Here is a 14,709-nt window from a genome sequence, read left to right on the forward strand (position 1 = left end):
TTTCTTATCTATTAAAATTTCCTGTTTATATTCTCCTAGTTGCTCTTCTTGACAATCTATTATAAGATTATCCGTTTTACTAGTAGTAGTTATGTCAGACTTATTCATTTTCAGAGGACGTATATTCAGTTTCAGTTAAAATAAATATACTTTCATCAGAATCTATATTATGAAGATCGTTAATTTGTATAAATTCTCCTTCATCTATCATTTTTTCAATATCCTCATCTATTTCAAATATTTTAAGATTTTTATTAAACTTTTTAGGACACTTATTTGCAAAATGTCCTTCCTCATGACAAATAAAGCATCTACATTTTTTAGGATTTTGTTTACTTTTATATGTAGGCTTAAAAGTTTGGTTATATCCTTTTCTTTTATAGTATTTGGTTTTACGCTTTTTAACCATTCCTTTCTCCGCCGCTACTTCTTCATGAGACTTAGGCTTGGTAGCACCAACATCCACAGCCTCCGTTTCCACAACCTTCTCCGTCTCCAACTCAACTTCGACAGACTTCTCAACTTCAACTTCAGGTTTTTTTTCATTTCGACAGCCTTCTCTACCTCCGCTTTGGTAGCCTTGGTACCTTCCAACCGTTCTTTTACATATGCGGGAGGTGGTGAGGGCGGGAGATCATCATTAAAAACAAACGATGACTCCGCGCGAACAGATGAAGTAGGTTTTTCTGCAAAATAAAAGTCCATGAATAACATAAAATATGAGAAAACACCAGCTAAAGAAGACACTCACATGGAGAAAATTTCGCAACGAAAGCATCCAAATTGCCTTTCTTGCCAATCTTCCTTCTTGTCATCTTCTTTGCAGGCTGCGCCGCAGCCTTAACCTACGCCTGTTTTCTCTTCACATCCTTCGTCCTTACCAGCGGCTCATGACTCGAATCCAAGTCTATGGGTTCATCTGGGTTGAAGGAGGAACATCCGCAGTATCTTGAGGCTCTGGTTTTGGTTTTTTAAAACCTACAGGCGCAAGACCTTCTAACGTATCAGACACCACTACGTAATCGCACCGGGGTTTAAGAAAGAAGCGCGTACCTTTCTTCTCTTCCTTGACAGTTTTTGCCTTTGGTGCATCAGCCTTCTTAAGCGCAGCAGCAACAACAGGCACACGTTTCTTTTTCTTCTCAGGGCCTATGCCCAAATTAATTAACTCGCATATTTAGGAGAAATTTTGAAATATTACCCAACGCGCCAAAACAGCAAAGAATAATATTGCAATATTGTTTAAAAAATATGAAACAAACTTACCAGCACCAGTAGAAGGTTGCACCGCTAGATCCTTATCCCGTGGAAGCCTAAAATTCTTTATTATCTGATGATACCAAAGTTCTTCATCAGCACCATTCGAGATGGTTGTCATTTTTCCTTTCTCCCTCTTGTATGTAACAACATACAAAAAAACAACTGCAAAGGCAAAAACAATGACAAAGTTCACATTATTTCACAAAAAAACGAGAAAAAAAAGTAGGAAGATTTCAAGTCTTACTTGTGTCACCCTCCATGTATACTGGTTTGTCCTCATGGTCCATCTTCCAATGAAGACTCATGCCAGCAGCAACCAGGGCCCTCTCAGGAAGTTCAATAGAAGGAATATCCTTCAGGTCCTGGTACCAAATCTCCGACTCCAGAGTCTTCAGATTCTCCACCTTAATATCTTCTGCACCCCTAAAGGTCATCTTCATTGGAATCACTCCAGCTTTGATAAAGAAAAATTCGGGTTTCCAGTCATGAAAAGATTTTTTTTTTTTAGGGGGGGGGGTATCAGCAAGATCTTCTTGGCCGATGAACGTTGGGCAAAGGAATAAAAACCTTGCGAGCAATGAAGTTGATAAAATACCCGGAAACGATTGATTGTCGGTTCAATACGCATCGATCGGCAAAGGAATTCGAAGTGTCGAATCCGAACCATTCTGATGGGATGTAGTTGAGAAATATGGAACTTGTGGTAACCAAGAACATCAAGAACAAATCTTGTAGTAGGTAATCGGAAGTTACCATCAGTAAAATAGTCCCAAAAAAGGGTAATATAACCGGCTGAAGCCTGAGCCGCCATCTGACCCTCGTCAGGATACATCACACCCCAACTCGTGGGGAACTTGAAGTTCTGTACCAAACCATCGAAAATTTCTTTCGACCACTTCAGCGGTGGTAATGAAGCAAACATATCTTCTGAAGAATCTTCGGGATGTTCTCCAGTAGACATAAAGGGTAGAACACACAAGTTGCAGGTTTCTCTCTAAAAGAAAAATCAGAGAAGATGAAAGGATTCAACGACAGCTAATGAAAAAAGAAGCCACTCAAAAGGGTTTATATACCCATCGCCATTAATGCCCTCGAAAACCGCAGAACCCCTTTTCAAGAAAATGCGATTACCAAGGTAGTAAGGGCGAGTGGGGAACAAATAACAAACCCACACGCGCATGTGAACCACGTTTGACGACGCCCAATTAATGTGTGACGTCTGACAAGTGACAGCCTGTCACCCAACCGTCACATGTCACACATCATCACAATACCTTTTACCTGCTACCTGCCATGAGTCAAAATTTTCAAAATTTGAAATCATGGAAACCTCAACATGAAGAAACAAATAAAATATCTTCCACAAGAAGATTCTTCATACTTCGCGCCAAGCAAGCCTGCTACTTCTCAAAGCAAAAAGCGCACACTTCATTTTATATAATCCAGTGCTTTACCTACTTGCGTAGAAGCAACACTGGACTGGGGGGACTTGAAGGGGTATGGTCCCAAAAACCTTGCGTAGGGGCACAGGACCATACCATAACCTTATTCCAAAAAACATCTTGAATAAGACCCTACACGGTCGCGCAGTGGTCTTATACTGGATTTGGAAAGAAACAGTATAATAATGAAGTACGGTCCCCAAAACCTTGCGCGGAAGACCATACCATAGCATTATTTCAAGAACATCTTTAACGAAGACCGTGCGCTGCTGCGCAGCAGTTCTAAACAAGATGCAGAAGAGAAAGTCTTTGATAACCACGCGCCGGAGAAAAGGAGAAACAAACATTCAACTAACACCCTTGCCCAGGCTTGCGCAAGGGAACATTTAGACTTGAAGATAAAATCCTAAACATCTCCGCGCATCTGAAATCAAGACTTGAACAAAGGAACCTTTTTCTGTTACAACAAGAAGGACACGTGGCAAAGGCATAACGGTTTACAGCTGTAGATCTTCTAGAAGCCTTAAATGCTCATCGTGCATGGCCATTCGGTTATAACTGAATGATGACGTGGCATAATCCTAGATACTCATCTAAATCACGATGATAGCACTAACTTGGAGAAGGATCTACCCAAAACCACTTTCCACGTGGCAACTCCCCAACCATTGATCAGGACCCACGATCCGTGTGCGAAGATTAACGGAAGGAAAAATAACCACCAAACGGAAAAGCACTTTCCGTTACTATCTCTGTCGCACCATTTTCCAGCCAAAACCGGCTATAAATAAGACGCTGCAGGTATGATCTCACAAGTTACTTTCACTTCACTCTTACTTTACTACTTCTTCTTCTTCCTCGAGATCACTGTACTCATCCTCACGCCGGAGGGTGGTCACGGAGAGAACCCCCATTCTTCCTGTGGCGAGTCTAACGGCTTTCTGTTTTGCAGTGATCACCGGAGAAGGAAATCAGCCAAACCCCCGAATCAACGAGAGGATTAACCCCTTTTATGCAGAGAGTAAACCACTAATCTGATTGATTCCGGTCAATTCTGATCACTGTTTCTTCAACCCAAGAATTTCCTATTATATCCAAGACAAAGATTTTGATAAAACTTTAACTTTATTACAAGATTTTAAAAGAAAAGATTTCTTTAGACAACAAAATAGACCATATTCTATTACATATGCTATATCAAATATCCACCATTCTGATTGTTTTAGTATAAAAGATACTATTGATTTTTCTTTTTTATTTAATGAAGTATGCCAAATACAAATACCAACCCTACCTAAAATTGAGGAAATAGATTACCAAGTAAATCTAAGAAACTTAGATAACCACATAGAAAATATAAAATATAAATTAAGACAGTGTTATACGGATAATCCATTACAATTTTGGAATAACAATCAAATAACAATATAATTAGAAATGAAAGACAAAAATAAAGAAATTAAAGTAAAGCCCATGAGATATAATCCAGAAGACCGAAAAGAATGCTCCCAGATAAAAGAGCTCCTGGATTTAAAATTAATCAAAACTAGTCATAGCCCTCATAGTTCTCCTGCATTTGATATGCACAAAATGCAACATATAAATTATATCAATTGTGGCATAAAACTAACCCTTTTTTAGTACTAATGTTGGAAAAAGTGTGCTTTTGTCTTCCTTTTGTATTTTCAGGATTAAATGAGCTCAAATTAACAAAAGAAGCAAAAAGACAGCAAAATCTAACATAGATACAAGAAAAGGAACAAAAGTGGAATGCCCGACCCCTCAACAGCATCTTCCCAAGCAAAACTAAGAAAACAGAAGACTGAACACGCCCCGTGCTCAGCGAGCACGGGGCCGTGCCCAAGTAGCAGCAGAGAAGACAAACCTTTAGAAGCTTCTACTGCCCACCACGGGGCCATGCCCAGCGGACACGGGGGCGTGGTCAACTTCCTGCAGGCGCATTTATTGTAATTGCGAATTACAATTAATGAAGAGAGAGACGAGGATGGACACGGGGTCGTGCCCAGCGGGCACGGGGCCGTGCCCGAGCTTCTGTTCAGCCTATAAATCTGTGTTTGAAGGTTTTGCAGGAATTGCCGGAGATCCCAAGATGGTATCGTGGATCATGAATCGGCATCTGTCTAAAATTCTAATCGGTAACGTCAATCAAACAAACGGTAAAAAGGTTTGTTTGTGTTTTTCTTTCAAGTGGTATTAGTCGAGTTTATATTTTTGCAAGTGGTACAGAGGATTCTGGACTGCAAATGGTAAATCAAGGACATTAACTTGTACTTGGTTTTTCCTACTTTTGTGTAGAAAACAAGATGATGAAGTAACCCCGTACCTAAAATGTTTGGTAAACAAACTTATATTTTCTGGAAAAACCATTTTGATTAAAACAAACTTAAGTGTTTTGAAATCATTATGGGAAAATAGTTTGTTGTGAGGGGGAGTTCTGATTGTTTACGCCAAGTGGATGGAGAATTGAAGTGATTCTCATCAAGTTGTCAAGTTTGTACAGTTTGTTTCAAATTTTCCAGAAAATCAAAATTGAAACATATTTTGATTTTAGGGGGAGAAAGATTTTAAAAAAATTAGAAAATTTGAAAATGTCAAAAAACATTAAAAAGTCAAAAACGAGTTTTGTTGTGAAAAAGAGGAAATGATAGTAAATCAGTGGACTATCACAGCACGCTAAAGAAATGTAATGTCAAATGTAATAAACGGTCTCACTGATGATGTGACGATAGGTTTTTGTACATTTAGTAGATTTATTCGGGATATAAACCTAAAATTTCAAACTTGTGAAATTCGTGGGGAACACTACTTGGATATATAGGTAACCCCTGAAATCTCGTTTGAAAGGTCTCGTATTCTGATATACTAGGTGTTTATACTCTATGATGTCTGGGGTATTATTCCGGGACTTCTGCTGAACGGTAGTTCTGACCTAGTCCTTGGCTAATACTTTCCGCAAAATGCTTGAAACATAGCATAAAGCCCTCAGCTGATTAGACAATAAAATTGATAATCATCTGTTGTAGCTGAAAAGATCCTCTAAAGGGGACACACTGCTAAGTCGAAGCTGATATCTCTCTGCTGAACGGAAGTTCTGACCTGAGATCCCTCAGTTCTCGCATTTAACCCCTAATTTATGTACAGATATCATTGTAGTATTCTTGCCTGTAAGACTGAATATTGGGATTCTGGATACGGGAGTATATTCAAGAGGTGGGACACATGAATCGAACTAAGTTCATAAAACACTTAAATAGTATCCTGAATAGATTGAAAATTGTATGAAAATTTAAGAGGACAACTATATTGTCAATCAACGTGAATCGTTTAGAACTTATAATGTCTAAAAGCTTAACGGTGCGTGTGATGTGTCTAAAAAAACTGATATGATCCTCTTACACAAACTCACAAAAATATGTTTGTACATATTTCATTTCTGCATTTAATTTCTGTTATTGCATTTATGTTTCTTATTTTGAAAAATCCAAAAAGATTTTCGACAACTGATGTTGAAGAGCTGATTTTCAAATTCTCAAAGGCTAAACTTGAGGAACAAGACAGGTTGGTTAAGTGGTTTGAAATGTTTAAAATGATTCATTAGGTTGAATCAGAAATTGAAATGTTTCAAATTTGTGATCAGTGTTTAAATTGTAAAAATTCTCAAATGTTTAGTTGATTCATTAAGTTGAATCACAACTTTATTTGTTTGTAATAGATTGTTTGAGTTGTGCAGGTTTCTGATCCTGTTGCTAGGGAAAGCCAGGAGATACATCAGAACCTGAGAAGAAGTTTGAAGAGAAAAGCCAGGAGATGATTTCTATGGTGGTAACAAATCCCAGACGACAATCCTAGCAGGATGATAGGGGGAGTCTGACGAAAGTTATAGCCAAAGAAAGATCCAGGTAGAATCCTGAAGAAGACCGAACAATATCCGAGAATGTCATGTTGAAGACTCTCACTGAAGATTCCGTCAACATTCAAGGGGGAGTCTGTTGGTGCAGTTGTCTATCGACTACATCTTCGTTCGAGTCTTAGAATAGGACTGATTGTAAAATGTACGGAAAACGAGAAAACGTGTAACATTTAGGTCCAATTAAGTGTGGTTCGCTCGAACGGACATATATGTGGTCCGCTCGAACGACATGTTAGCTGGACCGCTCGAGCGAACATGTCAGGTCCGCTCATATGTCAATGATCTGGATCGCTCGAACGGATATGAGTGTGGATCGCTTTTATGGATCGCTTATTGGACCTGTCCAATAAGCGAACCCAGCACACTATATATAGCCTAGGAGCAATCTCATTTGTAACAGTTGGAGAAATCGTGCCGAAGTGCTGCCGGTGCGAGATTTGAAGTGTAATCAGTGTAAAATCAATAAAACAAGTAGTTAAAGTGATCTGCGTGCTATTTCTACCTTAGTTTCTTGTTATTCCGCACCTGAAACCAAGGAGAAAGCTTCTGAACGACTCATTTAGGTCATAATACGATCCTACAATAGGAGTGTTTGGAGACATTTCAACTCATCCCTTGGCACACCACCTCTCTCACACTTCACCACCACCCACCACCACCATAACACCATCATCCATTGTCCATCATCCATTGTCCATCATAGAGTGTGTGAGTCGTCTCGGGATCCAAGATTGATCGTAAGAGTTCTTGACAATCAAAGGCCATGTTTGCCTAAGTCTCTTACATCACTTGGTGAAGACAAGTGTTTAGTGTAATACTTTTTATTTTTAATCTTTTGCAATTTTTAATTGGTTTTGTATTAATGACTTTAATTACTAGTTTCTTATGTTGTAGGTGATTCTTCCTTATCGTTTGTCTGTGGTGTCTTGGCATTATTTTACTGTCTATATAAAATAAAAGATTTTCACCATTCATATCTCCACGGTCTATATGGAGGTATGTTGGCTACCTGGTCGGGGGTTAAGGGAACGGTTTGGTAAGAGTCTTGCCATTGTTCAGTGTATAGATCCTGCAAAGGACCTGGGTCAAATTTAGTAGGACCTCCTTCAATACCCAAAGGTATTGGATGGCGGGGAAACTCTTTGATCCCCTCATAAGTTAAACTACTATTAAAACTTTAACCCAGCTACTTAGGACTGTATCCCTGCTGACTCAGACTACTTAGCTGAGGGTAACGTCGCCTTCAAAAGAGGGGCCTACCACATTATGCATTAATAACTTAATTAATTATCTTTCAATAATCCGACCTTTTAGGATTGTATCCTTGCTGACTCAAACTACTGGGTTGAGGGTAACGTCGCCTTCAAAAGAGGGGCCTACTACAATAACTAAGATAATCTCTTAAACAAGTGCAAAAGTGCGAAAATAATCAAAGGTTACACTAACACACGAGTCGGATCCAAGTGATTCATCTTGTCTATCTGTTTTTATTTTTATTTTATTTTCAGCATTTTAGTTAGTTTTATTTTCTTAATTTAAAAATCTTTTTCTAACATTTTGATTTGATTAGACGTTGAGGATAAACCGTTACTAAAAGCTCTTGTGTCCTTGGACGACCTCGGTATCTTACCAACACTATACTACGTCCACGATGGGTGCACTTGCCCATATGTGTGTTTAGTGTTAGTAAATATCGTGTTTTATAAATTTAAAACTTGGCTAAAAAAGTGTATAAGGGCTTAAAATACATACCTAAAACATATATACACTGACACGCATCAGCATTCATGGTACGAAAACATGCAGAAATTAAGAGAGGTAAGCCTAGAATGGTGATAAATTATAAAAAAATAAATGATAATACTGTTTCTGATGGATATTTTTTACCTCATAAAGAAAGTCTAATAAATTGGACAAGAAATAAAAAGATATTTTCTAAGTTTGATTGTAAAAGTGGATTTTGGCAAATAAAAATGCATCCTGATAGTATTGGATACACCGCATTTTCTACTCCTCAAGGGCAATATGAATGGTATCAGAGCCACGCATAATTCCTTCGCGGGGGCTCTAGATATTGATATTACTTTACATGACATTGAGTTTGACAATTTAATTATATTAAATTTAAACTTTATATATAATAAAGTTATCATGCTTAGATTAAATCAACAAAATGATTTAATGGAAAACGAAAATTTAGATTCTGAAGTTGATTTTGATGAAAATTATATATCCGACGAAGATTTTAATTTTAGTAGATATGAATGGACTAGTTCTGACTTTGTATATGATGATACTGATTGGCAATATAATTCATCTTAATGGATAACCATAATTTTAATAAACTAAAAGAAAATGAAAATTCTTTAAAAATAGAAAAAGATTTGATAGAATTACAAAAAACGATCATATTTTATGAAGAAAATATAATTTTTAGACTAGATAAAATTATGGAATTATTAGAGTCTACATGTCCTAATAGGAAAGATAAAGAAAAAATAAGTAGACTACAAGATCCTTTGATCCAACTCTTACAAGACATGAAAATACCTAAGGATTATAAAGAAAATTAGAAATGAGTTCAGATACTGAAAGTGAAAATAATATAATCTCTAACTTAGAAGATTCTGAGGTAGAGAATTTAATAACTAAAGTAAGGGATATGGAGTTAAATGAAAATTTTATAAATATTAAAACCCATCAAAATTTTAATATAAATGATACACCTAGTACAAGTAATGATAAAAATATACCAATAAGAAACGAATCTCAAAGGCCTACTCTGGGATATGCTGCAATAAAGTCAACAATGAAACAAGAAGATAATTACAAACCATACCAAGTTATGAAAAATGAACCAATTAATCCTTTTCGAATATAGATTGTGTGAACAATACTGAAGAGACAATAGATAAATGGGAAACCGCTTTAGAATAGCAGTTTCTGTTAATAAAATGAACATTGAAACAATAAAAGGATTTTTAGAAAGGACTCTTTTAAATAGTGCTTTAAGATATTGGCAAAACATAAGCCCTGATGCAAAAAACTACATATTTGAATCAGAAGATCAAAATATAGCTAACATAATAATAAGAGCTGTTGAAGCTTTTAGATTAGAGTTTTGTGGGGAAGGTAATATAATAAAAGTCCCAGCAACTATACAAAAATATTTGACAGCTTTATTACGTCTACAATTATGTGATATTTGTGAAATTGATAGATATATTTGTGTTTTTCAAGATTATTATTATCATATCTATAACCAAGTACCAGATACATGTAATTAATTACCCTTATTTTTCGCAAAGATACCAGACCCATGGGGACAAAAACTAATGAGTACATATAACCCAGGAACAACTAATACTTTAGGATAAAGAATAACACATGCTAGAGATAAATTGAGCGAGTGGTGTGGAGATGCCATACTAGCTAAAATGAGTAAAAACTTAAAAAGAAAAATATCTTTATGTTGTAGTAGCCCAAAAATGTCTTTAATGATAGGATGCAATAGTTCTTTTTATTATGGAAAGATAAAAAGAAAATATAAGAAAAGAAGCCATTTTAGAAAAAGATATTTTAAAAAGCGTAAAACCACAAATATTCCAAAGGAAAATGGATATAATATTCAAAGATTATTTTATTTTTGTTTACATAGATGATATCTTAATTTTATCAGACAATGTTAATTTGCATCTAAAACATCTTGATATTTTCGCATATTTATGTATAAAACATGGGTTAGCCTTATCCGAAAAGAAAACTAGTCTATTACAAGAGAAAAAAATACTTTTTTAGGGATGAAAATAGATGGAAAGAGAATAGAACTCCAAAGTCATATTCTTGAAAAGATTACAACATTTCCTAATAAGTTAGTAGATAAAAAACAGGTACAAAGTTTTCTTGGCATATTAAATTATGCTTCAGGTTTTATAAAAAAATCTTGCAGAATTAAGAAAGCCCTTTCAAAATCTACTTAAAAAGATAAAATATTTACTTTTGATAAAAATCTAGAAAACCAAGTTAAAAAGATTAAGGAATATTGTAAAAACCTACCAAAATTACAACTTCTTAAAGAAAATGATAATCTTATTTTAGAAACAGATGCCTCAGAATGCTATTGGAGTGGGGTACTTAAGAAAATAGATTATAATTCTGAAAAAGAAAAAATTGGAGAAAGTATTTGTAGATATTGTTCGGGTACTTTTAGTGATACTGAAAAAAGATATCATATAAATGAAAAAGAATTATTAGTTGTTATTAAAAGTTGTCAAAAGCTTTATTATTTTTTATTACCAAATAAATTTTTGCTAAGGACAGATAATACACAGGTAAAGACTTTTATTAAAAATAACTTGTCTTCTCAACCAGAATCTAAAAGACTTATTAGGTGGTAGACACTATTATCTGAGTATCATTTTGATATAGAAATAATCAAATCTGATGAAAATGTTTTAGCTAATTTCTTAACCAGGGATGGAGGAACAAGAATTAGCCCAAAGGATGGATAAATATATTGAAGATATGGATAAACAAATAATGTCGATAAAAGAAATTGCAAAAGATATGGGAGAAATGTTAACCCCGAGAAGATCCCAGATATAAAGGATTTGATTGAGAGAAATTGTCTTCTCATAAATTATAAGATATCATTTTATGAGGTTGACAGTATGAAGATAAAGCTTCTAGTAAAGCATCACATTAAAGAAAAAATAGATCTTTCTTTCATTCATCCTGAAGTAAAAAAGGGAAAAAAAGAGATAATCCTTCCACTTCATCAGTTGTAGTACAAACGATAGATCTTACCTCTGACCAGGAAGAACCTAAAGAAAAATCTTTTTTATTTTTCCCTAATATGGGGAAAACCTCTACCTTTAAAAATATTTTTCAAGAATTGCCAACTCAACCAAATTATGTTGAGCAACAATGGTTCAAGATGAAGGAAATATATAGCCTTCAAAATACAGATGTAAGATATATTGATTTTATAGGGATCTTCTCTAGAATCAATTATCTACAAGAAAACTCTGCTGAAGAGATAAGATACTGGTATGACTTTTGAGCAGTCAATAAGATATATCTTCCTTTATCCGATTTTCCCGAAATCTCCTTTTTACCAAGATGGGTTAAAGATGGAGTTAGAGATTGTTATCTAAATAATCCTACAATTACTCCAAAAGATGTCATGGCTCTAAAACTCTTTTCTGCATGGCCTAATTTTTATAATGAATTTTATTATCCAGCTTTTCACTTTATTCAAATAGAAAAGGTTAATTTAGCCTTTACTTATTCAGTTAATACTGAAAGACAGATTTTTCATTACATAAGAGGATTAGGAATTAAAGTAATACTCCAAGCATTGCAAGGTGCCTTTAAAAATGGATTTAGAACATATGGTGGGAAAAGGTTAATTTAACCTTTACTTATTCAGGTAATACTGAAAGACAGATTTTTCATTACATAAGAGGATTAGGAATTAAAGTAATACTCCAAGCATTGCAAAGTGCCTTTAAAAATGGATTTAGAACATATGGTGGGAAAAATATGTTTTCTTCTGTCATGATTTCTCCAGCAAAAAATACTTCACCATCAGCCAAAAAATATTTAGAGGATAAAATCCAATTTTTAGAAAAATGCATAATAAAATCGAGTCCTCATGCTCAAGAAAAGGTTTGCTTATTTAGAGATCATAAAAAAGGTATGAATCAAAGAGATATGTGTCCAATATGCTATAAACAAAAAGACAAGGACACTATGAGTATTGATTCTCAAAATGAGGTTCAAACATTTGATAAGTAAGGATTTTATAAATCCTTTACTCCAAAAAAGATATTCAAATCATCATATTTTTACCCTTCGAAGATAAGACATTTAAACAAGCCTTTAAGACTCACATGGAGTCAAAATTTTCTTTTCCCATGCCCACCAACTTTAAGAGACCAGGATGAACATGGCTAAGGAGGAAGTAATCATTAAAGAAGTCCAAATTCCCAAAAGTGAACTTTCTTTCATAAAGAAGACAATCAAGACCTCTTGACAAAATGAAAGTTACAAGGAAGGCTCTTGTTATTATGAATGCATGTGAATAAAGAAAAGACAACGGAAAAGACCTGGAGCTTATCTAAAAAAGGAGGCTATAAAAAGAAGAGGAAAAAAGGATGGAAGGCATCAAGCTTCAACGAGTGTTTAAAAAAGTTTTTATGTACTAAAAAAGTGTGTTGTATTTAGCATATGTATTTGATATAGCATTATTATTATTATTATTATTATTATTATTTATTTATTTATTTTTATTTTTTTTTTAGTTTTACACCTTGGGTATTTATGTGTCACACAAAACTTCAATTTTTTTTATATAAATCCAAGATGGAGACTAATAAATGAATAAAACCAATATTTGATCTAATAAGTGAATAATCTAATAAAGTTTATAATCTGATTCAACTATAATACACTGTAGGTTTCCGTGTTCGTTAAGAGTACTTGATTTGTTTTCTCTTTTGCTTTGCTTGGCTAAGTTAAGGTACGGATTCCTTTTCTTAACATTATAGTATTTTATTCAATCCGTTACTTTGTAGTACGGATGTTTCACTAGTTGTTTATGTTTCGTAATTACTATATATTGTACAATGCAATACACCTTAGATCTTGCGCTCATTATTGCATGTTCCCTTTAGACTCATGTCAAAAATACATTTATTTCTTATACGACTTTGTACTCTGTCACCCGAGCAATTATATGTTAAGTCTTGTCGTTGGGGCGTCAACGACATGTCATTCATCGTGATAGTGCGTAACTAAAGTTCACGGCGTCTCTAGTTGTGCTTGTGTAGCACCTGGCCCCTAGAGGCGAATAGTTCGATCTTAGCTCTGAATCCTGACTCCTGATTCCTGTTGAGATGGAATAATGTGTATACGCCTACACGCACCGTCTCGGTACATGACTATAGCTGTGTACCCCTCTGTTTAGGCTCGTGGGTGTTTCTATATTATGTGACTTGTTTTAGTGTTACATGTTGTCATGTATGTCTTGTCTCAGTTATGATATGTTTATATGCATCTGATTATATTCAGTATCTGTTATCTGTTCAGTATAAGTTTTGGGATTCAAGTTATGTAAGTATTTGTTTAAGTGCCATCTTTTAGATTTGTTTAGTATATGTACCGATCCATTTTTGCTCTTCGTATGCATGTCACTACTTTACTAATGATTTCTCTGTTACTGGGCAACTTTTTGGCTCAGCTGTATTTTCTTTCTCGTGTTTGTTTTATGTGTTTACAGGTAATCAGGGGAAACAAGGATGAGTGAGAGGAATATGAAGTTCAAGTTTTCGTTTTCTTTTTATTTCAGTAACTGAATAATATAAGACTTAGGTTTTCTGGTGGATTCAAGACTTTTTGTTTCTTGGATTCTTGCTTTTATTGAAACTTGTTGGTTTTTGATATCTGCAATAGTGACATGCCAGCCTGTTCCGGATTGGGATGTTATATGCATACTAAGATTAAACATTTCACAATGTCTACCATAAATATTAGTAATGTAAATCAACAAAACAAGTAGAATATAAGATCAACATATGACCATACAAGCTCTAAATCTATGATACACAACAAGGCTCACGTAAGCATTTCATCAAACACTTGGAGTGCAAAAAACATACCGAGACAACAAGAGCAGAAGTGGCAAGAGCAAACCCAGCGATCTTAGCCGCATCGGTACACTTCTGAGCAAAGTCCTTAAGATCAGCTTGAAGAGAGCAAGACACCTTGGATCTAGTAGATTCAACACCAAAGGCCTTGCAGATGCTCGTAGAAGACTTGAGCCGCACCCTTCTGGTTGGTGTCATGAATGTTGCCGCTACTTGTAAGGAAGCTGCCATTGTTGCTGTTGCTTATCCAGAGCCCAATTCTTGTGATTATTGTTTGGAGAAATGAGGATTGGAGATTTATATGGTGGGAGGGTTTTGATGGAGATTTCGATGGGAGCCATGAGATAAGCACATAGGATCATAGGATAAGGTAATTTATTCATTGGCTGATTTAAATAGGTATCTTATAACCCATTATGACTCACGA

The 14,709-nt window shown here is 35.1% G+C and overlaps 1 long non-coding RNA gene across 1 annotated transcript; it reads right to left on the bottom strand.

Moving 5' to 3' along the window:
• Nucleotides 1-561: 561 nt before the first annotated feature.
• LOC118492355 lies at nt 562-14,625 on the bottom strand. Its single transcript, XR_004893333.1, has 5 exons — nt 14,295-14,625; nt 1,267-4,272; nt 1,054-1,149; nt 752-978; nt 562-686 (listed from the first exon to the last, which is right to left on the bottom strand). It is a non-coding gene; the product is annotated as an uncharacterized LOC118492355 (long non-coding RNA).
• Between the last annotated feature and the right edge of the window lie 84 nt (nt 14,626-14,709).

The sequence above is a fragment of the Helianthus annuus genome, chromosome 1 (genome assembly GCF_002127325.2).
Source record: "Helianthus annuus cultivar XRQ/B chromosome 1, HanXRQr2.0-SUNRISE, whole genome shotgun sequence".
Classification (NCBI taxonomy): Eukaryota; Viridiplantae; Streptophyta; class Magnoliopsida; order Asterales; family Asteraceae; genus Helianthus; species Helianthus annuus.